Raw genomic sequence first — 21,572 nt, 5'->3', positions numbered from 1 at the left:
CCACTTGAGCCATCTGCTCGATATCAGAGGAGCATCAAACTAAAAGAAAACATATTAACTTTATTTTTTAATTAATGTGTTGGATTTTGTTGTTCTGTTTTGTTGATAAGGGTCTGTAAGAACGTAGCTGTCCAAGGAAGGGCCAAGTGCAGATTTTTATGACATAGCAACAATTTTGATTTATTCCTGTCTAATGTAAGTCAACTACAGAAAGGTTTGATACAGGAGGGGCTAAAGTTGAGAAAAGCTACGAGAAAATAAATGTAAGAGGCTTTATGGCATGAGGAGCACAGAGCACTGAATAACCTCGGGGCAAACCACAGCTTTAACCTAATCTATTTCTGCAAGTGTTAACTGCTATAAACCATCACGCTTAACCACAGTCACAGACTCTGAAGTCAAAACTGCTTTGTCTCAACACAGACCTACCAGACACCTCTTCATGTAGCAATAGAACAACATACTGTAGATAGATTTTCAGTCTTAATTTCTCAGCATCTTATTATCTCCCTGTAGTCATTATGTAGTTTAATAATATAAGTCCTTGTATTTTTGCATGCTTTAAAACTTGGAAAGGCTGTACTAAGCACATCCATCTATTGCACTAGTACCTGTCTAGAAAACACAGTCCATTATTTGAAATTGGTCTTGAGTTGTGACGCCATGAACAGCTATTTCAGTCAATGCTGCCACTCCTCTAGTTGTGTATAACAGCTCTGCACATTCTGACAATGCTAAGAAAACTTGAATTAAAAGACAGAATGGTATAAACTTTCTGAAATGTGGCAGCACAGCTGACATTCTGCATCTGTCAAGACCTCACCGTCTTAGTGCACCCAGTTTTGTCATTAGCTGCCACTTATAAAAATTCACAGTGACATGATAAACTTTGCAAATTATTTCTGACATCTCGAAGCCTGCTAAAGGTCTAGAAGCAGGCGCGGATCCTGTGTCTGGAGCACAGGGACATTTTCATGTGGCCTAAAAGGTCTATTTGGCCTGCTGTGAGCAGTCAAAGTGATGAGCAAAAAGAGTTAATACACCTCTTTGAAATCATGCAACATTTTGTGCAAGTACAACTGTGCCAATTGGTTGATTCATTGTGCTCATTGAGTTGCCTTGGTGTTCCAGCTGCAGTCTGCAAAAACTAACGTCATTATTTCCCTCGCGACCGACACAGCAACCGTCTACCTGCTGCTTTTCAACCATAGACCGTAAATATTAATGGACGAAGCCTGTTACTGCAGGGGCCTCCAGAGGCTCATCGACGGCAGCCGCCATGCTGGAAATCCTGTCTCAGCCTAACTTTCAGACAACCTACAGGCGGAGAGCTGGAGCTGAGGCGGGTTTTAAGCCTCCTATCAAATCTCTACAACGAACCTGCCTGTCAATCAGGTTCGCCTGTCAATCAGGTTCGCCTTGCAACGGCTTCATTTTTCAACACTGCAGGTAAACTGACGTTTCACAACATTATCGCCAGGTGAACTGGATGGTCAAGAAAAAGGAAAGTTGGAGCATTAGAGACAGAGAATGAGAAAGAGAAAGGTCCTTTCCGCAGACACAGAGAAATGCTTCAAAAATAAGTGACATTTTCACCAGTAAGGGACCAGGTTATTCTACACATATCCATCATGGCTAGCTGAGTAGCCTGGCTGCTAACGGTGTGACAAAACAGCCCGTAGGCAACAAAGTGAGCACGTCTCTCTGTGTCAAGAATAGCATAAACTTGTGAAAGTGCATACATACTGTAGCCTATAGCTAATTGAGGAATCAGTACCTTTCTTACTGGGTTCTAGTGCCATCTGTTTGTTCATTAAAACAGGTGTACCAGTTATAATACTGAACTGGTAACTCCTTACTGGTTACTCTGAAATAGTTATTGAGTGACTCTAAACTGGCTGGAGTAAAACAATATTTGCTTTGAGTCTAAACTGTTGTTCAGTGGCATGTTTGTTCAATTTTGCTATAATACAGATTGGTATATGGAGACAGGTGAATAAACGTTATACTGTTGTAGTGACTGTTTTAACTGACTGTGATATGTAGAACTAGTGACAGAGTTAGTCTACACAGTTAGTGGTTCATGTCGAAAGAGTGGCTTGGGATGGAGTGAAACTCCCTGAATTATGATCCTAGTCCACCCCTGTCTGGACTCCTGCCCCTCACTCTCTCTCTCTCTCTCTCTCTCTCGCTCGCTCTACCTGGCGTAGGCCTTGAGCCTAAATATGATGAGCCTAATAGATTGCAGCCTTAAAAGCACAAGACTAATTTAGCAAAACTGAATCTGTAGGACACACGGAGATTATTCAAAACACACAGAGGGACATAAAAAAGGGATAAGACCATCATAATCGGGATCTCAGACAGACATTATTATTATTCACATGGTTATGTGTGCTCCTGAAAGGTATTTTCAAATGCAAATTCTCAGTTGAAAGTGACTACAGAAAATTACTCCTGTTCAAAGCTTTGTTATATTCCTGAACAGAACTGGATTGTAAAGATTTTCCACTGATGTCTGCTATCTCTGACACAAATGTACATTTTGAACCGAATGACAAGTCACTTGTTTTTAGAAAAAAAAAAGACACACTTCAGCAACAATTTACTTGTCAGCATGCACCAACAGTTTTGTAAAGTGAAGCTTACACATTTTTTGTTTGATTGTGTCTGTGTGTGTTGCACCTGTGTGTGTGTGTGTGTGTGTGTGTGTGTGTGTGTGTGTGTGTGTGTGTGTGTGTGTGTGTGTGCAATGGAACCACAGGGGGTTGATTTCGGTCTGGGCTCAAGCGTTTGTGACATGAGGTGTGATTAGACCTACAGATCCCCCTACTAGAGTTCTCCAGAAACAGTGAGTTTGCATAAAACACCTTCCCTCTGAAAATGTTATTTCTTCCCCTGTCGCTTTGATACATCCTATGCTGGCTTTTTCAATTAACTTCCTGCCATCTTTAGGAGAGCGATGACAGTTTATCCTATGAGATCACATTAAGCTAGGGAGCAAAAAAAAAAAAAAATGTAGCTCAGCTATGACTTTTCTACAACCAGCAGTAGAAGGTCATGGCAGATTAATATGCTCTAAATTTCAGCGTCCGTGTGAAACGGCTCCTTTCTCTCTTCTTGTTGAGCACACAGCTGCTTATTGAATAATCGCTCAAAAACTCTCTCAGGCTTTTATTGTAACCGTTCAATCAGTCGAGATGAGCAGGCGCTGTGGGTGCTCTGGAATAGCCAGCCACTTTTATTCTCTTTGTAGGCACTGCTGTATAGACGGTTTAATCGGGTACACTTTTGGTTCAATTTGTCAAGCTAATTTTTGCAGAAAAGCAACCGGAACATAATCACTGACATTAATGGGCAAGTTCAGATTGTAAATAGTAAATTAAATCAATAAATAAACAACCAACGCTGCTGCAAAGCTCCATCTTAGATCACTCAAGTTAAAATAAATTACTCTGCATTATATGTTCCATCACAGTGTTTTCACAGCAAATAGGAATTGACTCTTGATGCTCACTAAAAGCCCCCATGTACCAGCAAATCAGTCTCATTACGCAGCTATTGACTGAAGTGGATTTTTCCACTTCATAGAGTTCCTTCATCTATCAGAGAAGGGCAGAGCAAATTATTATCCTATTGATTTAGTAATTGTATTTGGGTTACTGATTGCAGCTTAAAGATCACTGCAGAACCACTTTTTAAGTAAGATGAGCTCTTGCAGGGAGGAATTAATGAATCAGGAAAGATGCAGCGGCAACCAACATAGCAGTGGCTCCTCCAAGTGGTGCTATACTTACTAGACAGACATGAGAGTTAAAATAAGAAGGATGAGTGTCGGCTGCGTTTGAAATTTTCCTCTTGAGCGGAGAGGTATTCCTGAGGACCGGATATTCATTTGTTCCTGCCTTTGTTTGGCTGATCTTGCCCTGTCCTTTACACAGAGGACTTCCAATAATACCTCAATCCAAACATCCCATAAATCAGCCACAATAAAGCCACTAGAGGGCTGTCGCCTACTGTAATACAACTAAAAGGCATGCTAACACATCTCAGTGCAAAACAAACTGAGGAGGATGATTGTGTGCTCTGCACTGACTCTATATCACAGGAGGGATAATGACACTCCTTATAGAAGAACTATATGAATTACAATGCCTCTACTAGCTTCAATTCAACCTCAGCAAGAAACTGAAAGGGACTTGTAACAGCTCAATTTCCTTTGTTGACAGTCGTGAGCCCTTTGTCGGCGCCAAACAACTTAACAGCAAGGGGACCAGGCATGACAAAACAATAACATTTACTTAAAATGCAAATTATCTCTCACACCTCACTTGGAAATAATTGTCTTACATTCCACATATTGTCCCACGGACGCGAGTATGAGTCACCCATTTGATTGCTTGCTTTTTGTGCTGTGAAATTGGGTTCATCATATGCAGTAGTATTTACAAAACAGTCTGATATCCGACAGTGCACCAGCAATGAAACAATACTTGATTGAATCACTTCTGCTTCAGGTTCTTCTGACAATTCATTGGATCACTTGCTATTTTTTAAGGTTGGATTTTCTTTGTATAACTTTCACTGAAAAGCTAAAATACTTCTACAAAATGCCTTGTTGTTTCCATAAGCACTTCATAAGACTTTTGATTTTTTTTTAGTAGAACCACTAACATATTTTTAGAATACAAAAAATGTGGGAAAGTGATTTTAGTCAAAGCCTATGCCATAAAAACAAAACAGGAATATTTAGCTGTAAAGGATGATGATCAGGTGAGTTTGATGGGCCTTTTGTGCATTCAGATTAACTGGAGCTCTCTGCTGAGCACGGCAGGAGATGAGGTGCGGCTGCACCTGGCAGGATTTTATATTATAATGCGACTGCATCATTAGCCTGATGGGAGCTACAACAGAGAAAAGCTTTCTGTCTCCACTTAGTGAGACATCATTTACCCAGTTAAACGTCTGGAGTGAACACATGAAATGTCCGTGGAGATTTTGAATAAGGACTAACATTTGCAACTGAGGAAAGAAATGTCATCTCTGAGACATGATTAACTTGCAATGCATGCTATACTTCAAATGTGTATTTTCAGCTACGTCCAAATTGTCGTGTTTCTATTACTATTATACTTTCAAAAAAAAAGTATAATCATTTCAATTTTAAACTCAAGTTTGTGGCATCATGAGGGTTATCATGCTCTGCAAGCTTTCACATTCTTACACTTGTTTGTAACTCACACTAATTTAACATAATAAGGGGATCTCTGTCCTAAATCACTCATCAGGGGCAGTCCACGTAAAGTATGTCCTAAAGAGACAACTTTTGAGCTTTGTATGCCTTATTGCAGGGATAGGACAGTGGACAGAGCTGGAAATCAGGGAGAGACAGAGTGTGGAATGACTTGGAGTCACAGACTGGATTGGAATTTAAACGCAGGTCACCGGTTTGGAGGACTAAACAGCCTCTGCACTTCGGGAGTGAGAGCTAGCCACTGAGCCACCGGCACCCCTCCTATAAAGAGTTAAAGTTCACTCATAATTTGGAATTCTGATCATCCTGTGATAGCTTCTGTAAAAAAAAAAAAAAATGTCCTGTGGCTCTAACAGGAGCTGTATGAAAGTCTGATTCTAACAGATGGGGACATTTGTATGCAGACAGGGCCAACATAACACCTATCAAGTTGATTTATGGGAACTGTGTGGTATAGCTTTTCTGCCAGAAACTAGGACTAGGACTTCTCACACTCTGCTGTCTTGATTTAAGACATCTTTTTTTAACAAGACATTTGCATCTGAGAACTAACTTAATGGAAGTGTTGTTCTTATTCACTGAAGCTTTTATAAAGTATCATGTTTATTACTTGATATATTTAAGAAAAATGTTCTGTTTTAGTGTTATCAGAGATCATTCTTAAGTTCTCAAGTATAACCATTTTACAGACTCCTATTCTTTGATATGATTATACCTTTATTATAAATGGTTTAACAGCCAAATAGATGCAGATGAAATGGAAAATTTATGTTCCAAATGAATCTTTGGGCCATATCTGAAAGGTGCCATATCTGCTTAATACATCACACCAACAACTTCACAAGGTGAAAGGGTCATATTCTTACAAACAGTGCGTTTTACTGCCCCCTAAAGGCCAGAAAAGAACCTCAATGGGTTACAGAAATACAAGATCAATATCAGCCTTTTGTGTTGACACTCCGATGTACTATGAGACAAAACAATCAGCCAATTAATTGCACTTACAATTAAGTTCTACTGTAATTTAATTACTGATGGCAATAAAATGTAGTCTATCAAGAGAATCTTTCTGTAGTGTGTTTAAAAGCCCATTTAAAGACTAACAGGAGAAAACAGACCTTTGCCTGTGGCCTTTATAACTCCAGTATTCTGTTATTTCTCTCTTCTTAATGCTGACTGATAATTCAGGAAGTCTCTCTGTCAGCACCATTTTGTAGCTCACTGTGGACCAATAGAAAAGGCCATGAAAAGTCTGCAGTGAATGACTAAACAGTGTCAGCAGCAGTCAGTAGAAGCTTAGCCCGACATTTGTATGTTTGCACAAACAGTGGAATTCTGTTTAATGCACTGTGCTAAAACTTTAGAAACATGCATCACACATTATATACTTACTTTTGTTTTAAAAAATACTGCAGATGTATGTGTGTTTCTGCCTTAAAATGCCACTAGGGGTCTCTAGAGAGCTGTAGTTGCCTCTATGTCTCACACCAAGTTTGCACTGAAGATAACCTTTCTGTCTTCCACAATGAGAAAAGAATAGCTAGAGTACTATGTAGACATCTTTAAATCTACAGCAACTACGTGTGTGAATCTAAACAACAAAAGACTCTTCATCCACAAGTTGTTTGGTAGTTCTCTGATTTTAAAAAAAGCATTGTTTGTGGTGCAATACCATGTCCTTCTTAAGCCTGAAATGAGAGCCTCTTTTTCCATCCTCTTATACACACAAGGCTTTGTCTACTTTCCAATGTCGAATACACGTGGCCCACTACAGCCTAATGACATCACTGACCGAAGGCAGAAGTAGGCCCTACAGAGCTACGAATGAGTCACATCTATTTGTACTGCACAGCAGAAAGCAGCAGGCACGCAGTGGTGATCTGAATCTCCGTCTGCATCCCTGCCATCAGATGGGATTCTGTATGGACACTGATGACTGACAAAACAGCAACACAGCTTAATGTCAAATTGCAAACAGTGTAATTAATGCTTCGTACCCCCACAGTACTTCTTATAGCCTATCTGTAACCTACATAGGCTTGGGAAATATTCAAGACTGAACACAGATGAAAAGGAGAGATACAAACATGATTAAGAGCAGGCCTAGGTCAAATACACTGTAGTAGAACAAACTTCAAAATAATAACTGCACTGCAGTGTCATCAGATTCTATTATAAACCTTTATTGTGAGGTTTATTGTGAAGCTCGAAGTAGACAGTCCTTATATCAGAGGTTTGCTACACAGAAAAACCCCTGACGCTGCATCCAAGCACATAGGAACATTTTAAACCCAGGAAAGACCAGACTTTTCCCCAGGCACAACAGCTCCAGCTGCTGTGAGAGTCTGACCTTTTCCCTTCCACAATATTTTAAACAGGCAGAATATCGTTCATGTGAATGGACACACAATATTGTAGAGCACTCAGACTTTTACACAGAAATACAAATTAATTCAAAAGTAATGCGTTGTGGCTTTTATAACTCCAGTATTCTGTTATTTCTCTCTTCTTAATGCTGACTGATAGTTTAGGAAGTCTTGAAATTAGCATTTACAGTATATCCAGCAATTATTATATCAAATACTGTGATACCACTAAATATTCTACTCCATTTGAAAAATAATACACTTTTAGGAGTATTTTATTTAGCTAAGCGACACTTTTCATTATATATTTTAGTTATTTTTAAAAGATATGCATATAGCCTAATGTAGCTATGAGGCAACTACTTCTGGGCTAGCAAATTTATAATGTTGTTAAATATTTTACTCCTGACTATGATGTTGGGAAGTCAATCAGTTTTTAGTCTCATGATACAACAAATTTATAATTCAAAACCTAATGCGAGCCGCTCTATTACTTCAGCATGGTAGGAGTTGTTTTGTTTGCAGCTTACCAGGATTTCAATGAATATCTCATGTCAACTTCGTCCTCTGGGCGATGAAAGCAGTGCAAAGTGGAGAAATAGGCTAAACAATGCCACACTCAGTCAGCCCATCTATTTTCCAGTTGGTTTATGGTGAATGAATCCTGTAACTTCGAGCTGGCTTCAATGAGAGCACGGCAACGTCATTAATGCTGAATGCAGTCACAGGTGTGGCTTAATTAAAATAGTAAAGGTAATACACTGAATGGTGGTAGGCTTATTTTGTGTCATATCTTACTTGGCTGAGGGACGTTTAGCATTTAAGAATGCAATTCATTTTTGCCTCTCGTCACTCTACCGCGTTTATGGTTGGCCTCTGATATCTTTCTGATCACCATCTATGAATTTGTCTTATCGTTGTGCTGTTTACATTTCACTAGGCCTTCTGCTCTCAGTGAATAGGCCTACTTAAAGACAAATTTGTTCCCATCATTACTGTAGAGGTGTCTATTGTAGGCCTAGTAAAGGTATAATAATCTTATTTAGTTAGTCCTTAAAAGACACTCACTTTATGACAAAGCTGCGTTAAAAGCATAGCCTCCCATTCAACCCTGCATTTGAACAACGAATACAGCTCAAGTTCTATTTGCATTTGACTGAAGATTATATTCAAATCCCATTCAAATGTCCCTCTATGTCAATGTAGCCTAGGCCAGTGGTTCTCAATTTCTCAGCCTGTCCTCCACTAAAAAACGACTCCATATGTAATTTATAGTCTAAGGACCCACGACCACCTCTTTTATGAAAATCCTGAACCAAGTTTCTGCCCTTTCTGTGCAGTTCGGACCTCAAATGGTACAAAACACATGACAGAACAAAGAGAAGGAACAACACCAACACGACCCACCAGTTGAGCATACTGCATAGGGCCGAATAAAACAAAATAGCGGAGCTTTCCTAAAATATTGTATCAGACAAAGGCATAATAGGTAGGCATTCAGGAGGAGTTCCACCCTGCATGTGAGCAGGTTTTGTATGGGTTCAGGTGAGCAAAGCATCATCTTAAGGTAGGCCTACTTCTAAAAGGAAATAGTCAGTCATTTCTGATTTCTAATTATGTTTTTATTGTGCTTCTGAATAAAGGCCACGCCTCTGAAGCATAGTTTGGCCTGGGATAATATGAAGAGCGATAGGAAGCTGATTAAATACTGATAACTGTAATTTTATTTTTAGAGAAAAAAAACCCAACATTTCCACTTCCAAAAATACATCTCCAGTGAGCTACTGCTATGACCAGATATGCCAACTGGACGCATCAAACCACAGAGAAATGCTGGCATTTGTCTACTAGCACACTGCCAAACACCAAACATGTTTACACAAATTGTTCATCCTGAGGAAACACAATTGTTACTAATTAGGGCTGAGATGTAAAAAAGCTATAGTGGAAGTGAAAAAAAAAGCAGAACAGATTGATCATAATTTAATGATTTCCTTCACTTCTTATATGGAATATTTGTATATATATTTTTTTTTAATCTAGAGACAACCCTTATTTCACCCTGACAAATGTCTGCAAATGGATGATGATATACCGCATAGCACTATATTTCACAAAAGTCCATTGAAGTCAAAACCACACTCCACATGACCTATGCAGCAAAGCAAGTTATTTATTTGCATTCAGTAAACAAGTATATCCATTACATCATATGCAGTACAATTATTTTCTAATATATAGAACTTGATTATTTTTCTGATTGATTTACGAGACAGAACCAAGTTGAAACCCATCTTTATGAACATGTTATCAGATATATTAATCTAGGTCTGCCTGAGGCCCCTGAGAAAACATCCATAGATGGTCAAATGGCATTAGACCCTTTGACTTTCCTGAAAGCTTTTCAACCCACTATGTGGTGAGAGGAACAGAGAGTAGGAGTGAGAAAGCAAAATAGAGAGTGACATTTTACAACAGGGAGCGTTTATCTAGTTTGAACCAGCAAACCAATGAGGCCAGGAAAAGGGCAAACAGCCAAAACAATGTACAACTTCACTCTTCACAAGGGTCTCATGCTGCATGTTTTTTCCACCAGAAAACTTCATGTATCTGTGCAGTGCAATCTCACATCCATGTATGAATAAGTAACATATTGGATTATTAGGAGGATGTAGTTGATATCTCAAATATATGTGAGCAATGGTGAACTATTGTTAGTGTTTTAGATTAGATGAAATTTGGCCTTAGGCTTACACATTCAAAACATATTTATGCCAGGTAAAATGTGCCTAGGTTCATCAATTACATTTACAAAGAAAACTTTATAGTATCTTAACATTTGGAAACAAATGTTCTCTTAAAGACTTTAATAGAACGGGATGTATGTGTAGTTAGTAACTGAGTCTGGTATGTCTCACCAGTTCAAGTCCCTGTACAAAACAAGAATGGAGTTGGGACTGGTTGCAGATGAGGTGCAGGTTACTTCAGAGTGCTGCCAAAGTGCCCTTTAGCAAATGACTGAACCCCCATCTGCTCGGGGAGCCAGTCCATGTGCAGACCCCTCACTCTGTTATCTCTCTACAAATGAATGTCTTTAGGATAGTATTAGTGTATGTGTATCTCAGGCCTGTGTGTGACATCACTATATAAAAAGGAGTGTTAACCTAAATTTTCCCTCGGATAAAATAAACAAAATTACAAACTAGTCACAAGAATCTCTTAATGTCTTAAGTTTTTTAAATAACATCGCTGTCAAGTGGAATAAGTACAATTGATCTAAATCAAGAAATCTACTTCATATGCAGGAGCTGACTAATACTACAGCAGTTATGTTATTCCCAAAGATTCAGGGTTCCTACACAGCAGCGCCAGCACAAAAAGAAAATTTGGCCCCGGCCTTTTTGGCTCAACCCTGTCCCTTACAACTGGTGGAACATGACATAACTTTACACCCTCCACGTTTCCCCTTTAACAAGTCTACCACATTTTTCCACAAAACCATTACCAAGCAAATAAATGCCTGAATGCCTTATGACTGACTCCTTTGTGGTCAGAGGAGACTATCACTATCAGGTGAATATCCTTACTCAAATAGAAGTAGGCTATGTAAAAAGTAAGCAATTAAAAAATTACATGTTTAGAATAAAAACATTTTTTAAAAATCACTGTTCAATGTAATTTAACCAGATTGGGCCAACCAACTGTCCCTGCTATGTGGGATGATGTCTGGTAATTTAAAACAAATAAAAAAATAGTATAATTTAATCCTGTTTTCCAGTAGTGTATTGTTTTTATTATTTTATTGGTGAATTGTTGCTTAATGTTTTTAAGAATTGGAGAAACGGAGATTCAATACATTTTTTTTTTAACCATGAGTCTGACCCTCTTTTTTATTTTGTGAATTGGATGCTCTTATGACTTCTTGAGACTAAATTCTCTGTCACTGCCAAGTGAATCTTACTCACAATCTCGTTGTCAATGGAAACCTCTTAACTTGCTTGTACACATCTGATCCATAGCTATTGCTTGTCCTTGGGTCGGATCCTCTATTATTGCTTGTTTGGAGACATATCATAGAAGTGCTTGCCAACTGTTTCTGTGTTATTGCTTGTTCTTGGAGCAGGCCTACAATTAGTGTTCATTCTTGAGTCACATATTTTATTGTTGGTTCATTAGTAAGAACCGCTTTATTGCTTTTACAGATCCAATATTATGGCTTATCGGTCAGTCTGATCAGCAATTATTGTTTTTTCTTTTTCGTCAAACAATCTATTATTTCTCATAAACAATGTACATGGTTCAAATCTGAAAAGTTGTTTCTTGGTCAACGCTCCACTTTCCCACAGGGTTTAAAAAAAAATCTAGTCTGTACTGCACTAAGACGTATGCAGATGCAAGTACTATAACTATATTCTATAAAAGCAGAAACGATCAGCCAATAGATCTAAATGCCAGCCTCTAAAGTTCAATAAAAAGACTCATCAAACTGGTTTTACTGACAACATAATTATTTACAGGCACATCAAAGACATTCACTCATTGCTAAGTTCAAATCAGTTTGACTATTAATCCGTGTTTTTCCAAGCCTAAGCCCTAAAGCGAGTGCACTTTAGAAGAACTTTCCAAAACAGACGACGTAGTGTTCTTGCAATGCAGTAATTGGTTAGGTGTGTGAGGATGAAGAAAGCAACTTTGGTTTGAACTTTGCTCTCAAGGTCTCCTCCTCAAAAGGAAGGCTTTTTGAATATTTACTCTGGTTTGTCTTCTGGCTTTATCTAAACTTTTCTTGGGTTAAGCTGAGCGCTCTCTGCTATCCTCCGATAGATGTGGAATACCTCCGACAACCGTGAAGTGCTATGAAAGCAGGCTGGTTCACGGCAAGAGTACACAGGGAGCAGGGAGGCATTTGATTGGTACTTTCCATCCGAACCTCCTTGCAATGATAGATCGGGGTCTCATTACAGCAGCGAGAAATGACAACTCTTTCTTGATCCTTTTTCAGAGCTCATGATTTTCTTGATTACGCATGTGAAGACCGTTTTAACAAATAGAAATAGTGTACAATATCTAAAGATACCAACCCTACCTTTAATTCTTGAAATAACTTTTTTGAGTCTCTTCCAGTGTAAACCATGTGCAACAGTATGAATGCCTCTATGGAAGCATTGCCTGAAAGTGTATCCCAATATTTAAATGATTCACATCATGTCCAATCAATAACAGCAGGCTTTTCACCCTAGCTGCCTTCAAGCGTGGTAGTTAGTCATGGTTATGTAAATGTGGCCAGCACATAAAAGTCTGTTCTTCTTGAGCATATACATACGGGTTAAAGGCACTTACAGGGGATTTTTTTGTTTTGTTTTGTTTTTTTTACATACTTTTTTCATCTGAGGGAAATTCAGGTTTTACACTCTGTTATTGAGAGGCCTGCTTCTCACACCCACAGACCTGAAATTGTCACAGATCGAGAAAACTAAGAGGAGGACCCAGATGCAGAATTAACAAAAAAATATTTAATTAAACAAAAACTCACTTCAGAAATCCAATCCAGAGAAAACAAGGAGCCACAAGTAAACTGACACAGATCGAAGAAAACCAGAGACTAAATAGATACAGGGCTAATCAAACACAGGTGAGACTAATGACACAGGTGAAGACGATGAGGGCAATCACAATGGAGAGAAACACACAGAGGAAGGAATGAACACAAGACAAGAAACACTGAGGACAACTACAAAATACATACATGAAACACTGAAGACACACAGAACTCAAGAATGAACAAAACACACTCAAACATGAAGAAACACTAAAAAACAAAACAAAAAAAACCAAATCATGACAGAAATACACACATGCACAAACAGGACCTGTGGACATGCATTAGTGAGAGATGTCAGAGTGGGGCTGCTGCAGCCTGCTATGCAGGGAGTGCGCCAGAGCTGTTTGGGGGTCCAGTGCCTTGCTCAAGTGCACCTCAGCAGTGCTCGTGAAGTGACCTGTCACTTCTCCAGATACCAGACCAACTTCCAAATACTGTGCTGCAACAGGACTTGAACCTAAGTCCCTACAGAATGAGCTAGCTGCCGCCCCATTAGAACAGGTACATATGATCTTCTTCCAAATATGGCTGTGAAGCTGGGTGTTATGGGAGTAAACCACACCCTCATCAGGTGTATATAACTTACTCAGAGGCAAACGTTCATGGACGACAGTCATCATTTATCAGCACTTGCACTTGAGTGCCACAAGGTTGCGTCCTTTCACCTTTAGCGTTCACATTGAACACCAATGTCTGTATTAGTCATCAGAATAATTGTGCATTCATTAAATTAGCAAATCATGTTGCTCTGATACAGCTTTAAAGTGGTAATGAGACCAGTTACAGAGCTGAGATAAATTCCTTTTACAACTGGTTCCTTGATCATTCATTGACTTTAACACAAAGAAAACAAAGGAAATTCATTCAAGACATTCATCTCTCTCCCTTGTAATTATGAATGACACAGCCATTGAAATAGTAGAGGAGTAATGAGTATCTGGGCACGATTATAAAGACGACAACCTGACATGGAATGCTACCACCAATGCACGATTTGCAAAGGCTCAACAGCGTCTTTGTTTCTTAAGGAAACTGAGATTTCTTTTTAACATTGTCCATACAAAATAAGAACAACTTCTTAAACTAGGTAGAAAAATAACTGGGAAACAAATGTAGAATTTCTAACCTGACAGATCTGTACACACTCAATATAGTAAAAGAGAAGATCATAGCAGACCCACAGTGCCCCCTTTGGTCTGAGTATGTACTCTTGACTTCAGGGGCGCAGGTACAGAAGGACATAAAGAGGCACCACATCCTTTGTACCACAGAGCATTCAGGAGCTTAATAATCTCTGATAAATGCAGTTTGAACTTGGCACTCTTGATCACACTTTATTGAGCTTTAGTGATGTATTTGATTGATTTTGTTTCATGTCATTATGTGCTGTCCTGTATGGTTGTTGATGTCTTTTGTCATTAATGTTATCATGCTCTCAGTGCAAGACAAGATCCCCTCGGAGCAATAAAAGGTTTAATTCTTTCAATCCAAACCTGCCCTGATGCAACAAGACTGAACTCCCTTCAGGCCAGATTTTCAGTGTTGTATGGTTAATTTAAAAACAATAGTAATTGTGTTGTATTTGTGTTTTAAAGAGAATATTGTTTAACATGACAGTATATCTTTGTAAGTAAAGGTAGCCTGGTTTTGGCTGGCTTGATCCCATAAACAGTTTCCTGTTGTTATGTTCCGTTCTTAACGGGGTTATGACCTTTTATAAATAAAATAGGACACTTGACTAAATGCCCTGGTTTCATAGCCAACATGGTGAACTGTCCTTACTGACAAGAAACGAGGAGGATCTCATTCAGTTTAAGGCTCAATGCAAATACCAAGACTAAGCTCAAGCAAATTCTTTCTGGCTCTGTTGCAGGAAAAAAAAAAAAAAATCACATCGTGTAATCCATATACCACCCCTTCTGTTTATTCATCCAGTCCTTGCACAAACACTAGCTGTCAAACCTACTCCACTCTGATTATTCTTTGGAGTGTGCTTGCTCCAAGCAATGCAATCGCTTCTCAGCAAAAGACAAGTTGATATGTTCCAGTGCTACTCAATCCAGCTGTTTGTCTCTGTCAGAGATGATGTGCTTGCTGCTGGAAGAGTCCTTAAATACGGAGTGCACTTATTTGATTGTCCTGATCAACTCTAAAAACTGTTCAAAGTGATGATTCTTCATGACGTTCTATTGTCTTGTTCTGATAGTGCTTGTGTTCAACAGCTTGTGTAAGCGTGTTTATTGGAGGGTGGCAGTGAGAGCGTCTATAAAAAATGAACAAGGTTTTGATTTAAGAGAAAACATTGCACTAGCCTGCAGAAGCACAAAGCTTTTCTGCTCTTTAATCTAATGACTCTAAGAGCAACATTACCCTGACCCAGTCCAAACATAGAAAATGTCAACTTTTGTTTACGGAAAGTTTCCCGCTGCACAGGCAAACAAAGTATTTCATATTTTGTTAAATGAAAAACCAGGATGTGCCGTGCGAGAGATGACCAAAAGATGACCACCGCATACCATCCCTCTCTGGAGACATTATAAAGGCCCCCCCACACCCTTCTCCTTCAAGATCCAGGCCAAGGCTGATCCCAATCATCAGCTGTGTGCCTGCGAATGTAGTCTATGCTGTTACTTTTCATTTAAAAAGAGCTAAGAAAGCACAATGACAGGACGTCCAGTGTAACAATGGCGAAAGGGAAGTACAAGTAAAGTTTGAGGCTGCAGCTGTTTTTCTCCTCTTCATCCTCATGTCCTCTTTCAGTTCCCTTGGAGGTCATTCTTCCTGCCTAACGTAACAAAGTTATCACACACAGATGCGGCAGCAGAGGCAGAGAGCCTCAAGTTGTCGTCATCTGTTTCGTTGCTCCCTGCTAACGTTAGTCTAAGTGACATCAATTAAAGGCTAAATTTGCATCACTGCTGAGCGTAACAGTGTGGCTTAATAGTAAAACCTTGTGTTATGGTTCCCTTGATACTATCCAGCTGTGCTCTACTGCAGAGAGAGAGAGAGAGAGAGAAATACAGACATAGAGGGGGAGGAAAGGGGGGATAAATGTATCTCCTCGTATCTTTCCTCTATAATGTTTTGGACATGTCTGCATAAGTCATTATGTGTCATTGGACAGGCCTGTGGTGCTGCCATTTAAGGGCGTGTAGACGGAAAATACTCCAGTAAAAGTTCAAAAGTCACACTTGTTTTCAGATTGAATATCTAACAGCACATTCATCAGCTTTTATGACGTTTTCTTTTTTGCAAACATCTGGAGGCAAGGAACATCTTTTACCTAACCATAAAGATACCTAAATCCTGTTACCTGTCACTTCAAAGTTAAAATCAGATTTAAACATTAGTGGTGTAAATACCTCTAAAGCTTCTATTTTAAAGGAGCGGACTTTTACAATCAATCCACCAGCAGCCAAGTGAATGTATTGGAGGTTAAATACAGGAACAAGTCCCACAAATGGGCCACTAAAAGCCCTGTGTAAACTCTCCAGCTTTGTGTTATGGGAACAGAGTTTCCAATAAAAAGATACTTGGATGCCTTTGGCGTCACTTGCTTATGTGTTTATGTTTGTATGTCTGTGTGTATGTATGCATATTGAAATCTGTCTACGAAAGAGCTCCAAAAGACTTTTTCAGAGTCTTGAATGCCAGGAAAAACAACAAAGAGAATAACAAACACTGGCTTTATAACAGTAATGAATATGCTTTGGGAAGCAAATGATACCATTTTCCATTAACTCCCACTCATAAAATGCCAATTATGGCTCAGGGAAACCTGTGACATTTGACTTTGTTGGCACCAAACACTGTGGTCATCGACTGTTGCCTAATGCTTGACCCCTTCATCTCTGGGTACTCATAATAGCTTCATCCCTCACTTCATCACTCATGGCTGCTCTGCTAACAGAGCCATCTGAATACATAAACAGCCCACAAAAACACTCGAGTGCTATTGTCACTTTTGGTTTGTGTCTTGCTGATCATCTGCAGTGAAGCAATAGGACGATTTGGACACACACAACACGAGGCGACACAAACAGTTTCAGAGATCCTCCTTCAGAAGACATGAGCAGTAGTGCAGACGCTTTCTGTCCCTGTACAGTACACAGGGTACATCGAGCCAAGCTCATTACTCTGTGCTCCCATTCACTCACTCCGGCAAACAGATACTCTCATTCAGAAAATAGACCTTTTTCTCTAGTTGTTGCAGTCTAAAGCGCCTGATTTCAAAGCAGTTTATTTTTTTTGTCAAATTTCAACACAAGTTTATATATATAATGAGTAAAAATTGCAAAAATTGCACTGTGCACAAAGGAGAATGCATTCAGTATGTCATTTAATACATTTACACTATTATATACATTATTTTATCTGCTGTACTAGTATTCAAGGACGGACTAGAGACTGGTGGGATTGTAATCTCACAGGAGAATGACCCTTGAGGACATTGCTGCTGGAAAGTTAGGGACGAAGCCTCCGATTGGCTGATAGCCTCAATGCAAGGCATCTGGTGGATGGCTTACTGTTTTCAACTGGGATGAATTGATAAAGAATTTTAAGTATTTGGTTGGTTGTTCAAATTGCAGAAAAGTTTTGGTGATTCAACAAAATTCGCACATGCAATTATTTGGTTGTCAGGACATAAGCACTAAGAATGTTCCTTGTGACTAATTTCTGTCCATTGAACAGTAAATGAATCTCTGCCTAGTCAACTAGCCTTAAGTTAAGAAAACACGATATCTCTTCTGCAGTCAGTCAGTCAGTGACATGATGAACTGTGTTATCTTATTAGACTGAGCACCTGTGGGTGCATGATGTCAAAGGGGTTTGCAGAGTGTGGCTAACGTTAGCAATACTAGCTCCAGTAGCTTTCAGTCCTCCTTGAAAGTTAACGTCCACATGACTGTTCTAAATGTGGGTACGCATAGCTCCAGTCAATGAGCTTGCATAACCTGACCCTGCCTACATATAACTTTATATCTATTTTTGTAGATTAAAATACTGCAAACTACGCTGCTCCTAAAAGATGCCATCGGTTTACTGTGCTTATTTACATCTGGGCAGTAGAGTGGGTGGGGCAAGCCTAACCGGGGCTTCAGTCCTTGATAGTGGCAGGTGGCAGCACTAGCTTAGACACAACATTTAAGCAGCGTCATTGGCCTTCATTAAAAAAGATATTAATATATAGTTTTAACAAATAGTAATTCCAACTAGACACCCACCTTGTCTCTATCTGACGGTAATGAAATATCTTTACATGCACCTCTCTAGCCAGCCTGAATTGACCAAATATTTTATTAATAACACACCAAAGCTTTAACTACTTTATTAACATAATGTTTTTTTTATTTGCTCACCATTTCAGGCAATTCAGTCTTCAGATATAATTTTGTGCAGCATCATTGGCCTACAAATCATTAATCATTAGTTTAACCATCTGGTGCCGACTAGCATCCTAATGGGACATCAACATTTAACAAGTTCTCTACATCTTTATTCTCCTTTATTTTGTGTTTTAATAGGCTTTTTTATATCGCTAGAACACAGGAGGAGAGTGCTTAGATCTCCATCGTACAGGTCAGAGTCTAACCCTGTGACTCTATCCCAGCGCTCAGGTGATGCACAGGTGAAACAATAGACTTACTGTGCTGCTTTTATCTCACTTATTCATCCATGAGGAGGTTGAGCGCATCGGCTGGCTGGCAGTCTGACAGAATACATTTGCATAGTAGAGGTCAGGTACAACACAAGGCTCCCTGTGTTCGACACTGCAATAAAGGAGCTCTGGCTGACGGGCAGGTAGATATTAAAACTAACTCCAATGCTTTGAAGCAACAAAGGACAGAAGGAGGCAACTTGTTTGGGGTTTTGTTGATGTCACATCGTTGCAAGCTGCTTTAAAAACAATCTTCATGACAAAGCCATGTGAGTCAAGGTCTCCACCACTGAAAAAGGCTGAAATGTAAACAAGTCCACAGGTTTGTTTGCTGGTCAGCTGGATCGACTCTAAATCCTCCTGGGTCTAATTTGTGTGTAATGATATGATGTCACTTTTTTTAATTGAGTCTTCCTCTGTTCATACAAGTGCATAAACGTCATTGCACGACCTGTTTTAGTCATTGTTTGGACTGCAACATCCGTAAAAGTCTTATCTTTTATGTGACTTTGTTTACATTATATCAAGCCGCTTTGACCAGTATTTTGATAAGCACGTCAAAGGAAATCAAGGGAGTTGTTCTTTGACTGAGCAGCAGAAGTGGCAACACCCTCACAGCAAATAGTCGCTGAGTATTGATCTGCCACATGTGTCAGTTTAACAAGGACAACTATGACACATGCGAACATCTCTCGCACCCTCACATCAACACGTTCAATACATCCAGACAGAAGAACACACAAACTGACAGACTCAGGCTCTCATCTTCTACCTACATCCATTGTCCGTCTCTGTTTGCTTCTCTCTCACTCTCTTTCTTCCCCTTGTTAAAGCTGTTTCTGGAATGATCCCAAAGGTAGAGCAAGGGGTTGGTATTAGGTTATACTCTAATTCATCTGTGTTTACCCTGCAGCTAAAATAATACTTCCTGCCAAAGAGACATTGTAACAGCCTAGAGGATCAAAGTGCCCCTGACTCATATACAATGACTATGTCATTTCTGGTTCCCTCTGACTTTATGTGTGACTGCAGTACAATTCGGAGCAGGCCTATTTATAGCCGACTATACCGCTACTTCCACCACCACCCTGCAGCCTGAAAGTCACACCCGGAGATTTTTTGGAAGGGGAGTCCTTGAGCTCCTCCGTCAACGCAGAGCATTGCAGTGACAAGTTTGCTGATGAGGTTGGTCACTGTGAAGTCGCAGTGCACCTTTCCTTCCCCTCACACACATGGCTGCATCCTTTAAAGACGCATGTAAGTGTCAACTCTCTTTCTTCTTGTGCATGTGCATACATAAACACACACACAGACACACTGCACATGAGCACTCACTCACTCATGCATGTGCTCAACTTCTCACATTACTTGTGGTGTAGAATATTTATGATGTTTGTGTTTGTGTTTTCCTCATCAGTGATTCTTATTCTCTGCTAATGTCATTATAATCATTAATACGTTGCTTTTGCTCATATAGTAAGTGCACAGCAAGAAGAGAAACTTTCCTACTGTTATCACTATGAAGAGTGACAGGAAGGAGAAAAAGGGTTAATAATTTAAAAACTTACTTTATGTCTTTTAATGAGAGTTCCTCCTGGCTACCGCACAGGGTCTTCTGAGAGTCCCAATCACAGAAACCAAAACAAACAAAAGTATCTGGTGTGCATCTCTAACCCAGCATGTCCCACTCGGCTGCTCACTGATGCTCTCTGGAATAAGGAGGGAACTCTGCGCGCAGCTCCGGGCCTCACAGCCAATCACGTCAGGGAGGCTCTTACCTCTTGGCCAATCATGTGGTTCTCCTGCTCCAGCCTCCCCCCCCCCCCCCCCCCCCCCCCCGCCTCCTCCTGCCGAAAGTTCCCATGGCTGTGTGGACAAACTCCAGAGGAGAGGAAAAGAATTGAAAGGGGTTTATTAAAGAGAATACAAAGGAGAGGACTATGACAGAGTGGGAGGACTGCAGCAGTATTTACAGTATGAGGAAATGAGAGCAGCTGTGGAAACATTTCCATTTGGAAAGAGTAATCACACAGACACGGAAACAAAAACTCTGGAAATTGTTGTGTCATCAAATAATGGACGGCAAAAATACATTAACCATCCTTCACAGTAAAGTCCCCTGACTCATTCTGTGTCATTCTGACCTTTTTTTCTATAAGCCAACAGTTAAATCGGCATTTTGCTTCTTTATTTGAGTCTTAATCAGTGCTGATGTGTCCTCTTTGATCCTGCTTTTATAAAGTGCACATCAGTGGTGTAACAGGAATTGTTCAACATTTAGGAAAATATGCTGTTACAGTTATTTAAATATGAAGTGTCAGCCAGGAGATGATTATCTTAGCTTAGCAGTGAAACTGGAAACACCAGCTTTTCCTTAATCTGATGATAATAAAATATCCCCACATGCATCTCTCCAGAGAGCCTGATTTGACTAAATGGTTAAGCCAATGCTTTAACTACTTTGTTACCATAATGCACTTTTAAAAATGTTCTTGCAATTTCAGACTCTGTTTACTCTCTGCAGATTCTGTGTTGTATTTTATTTTACATGTAAGTCTCATCGAGCATATAAGGTCCACATAGAGAAAAATATGAGCAAATAAATTCAGCATAAGGATGAATTAATGGGCGATTGAGGCGTCCAATAAACTCAGGACCTTCACCCATCAGACCATGTTTTGTAACCAGTGT

At 39.6% G+C, this 21,572-nt stretch overlaps 1 protein-coding gene across 1 annotated transcript in view; it reads right to left on the bottom strand.

Moving 5' to 3' along the window:
- The window catches only part of pde4d (phosphodiesterase 4D, cAMP-specific), a 205,623-nt gene extending 185,043 nt beyond the window's left edge, over window positions 1-20,580 (bottom strand). The window contains exon 1 of the mRNA XM_065950136.1: window positions 20,450-20,580. The gene's annotated coding sequence lies outside the window, so the exon portion shown is untranslated. The remainder of the gene's footprint in view (window positions 1-20,449) is intronic.
- Window positions 20,581-21,572: the final 992 nt, after the last annotated feature.

This window comes from Labrus bergylta, chromosome 2, assembly GCF_963930695.1.
Source record: "Labrus bergylta chromosome 2, fLabBer1.1, whole genome shotgun sequence".
NCBI classification, from domain to species: Eukaryota; Metazoa; Chordata; class Actinopteri; order Labriformes; family Labridae; genus Labrus; species Labrus bergylta.
This window is presented reverse-complemented; position numbering and strand designations above follow the sequence as displayed.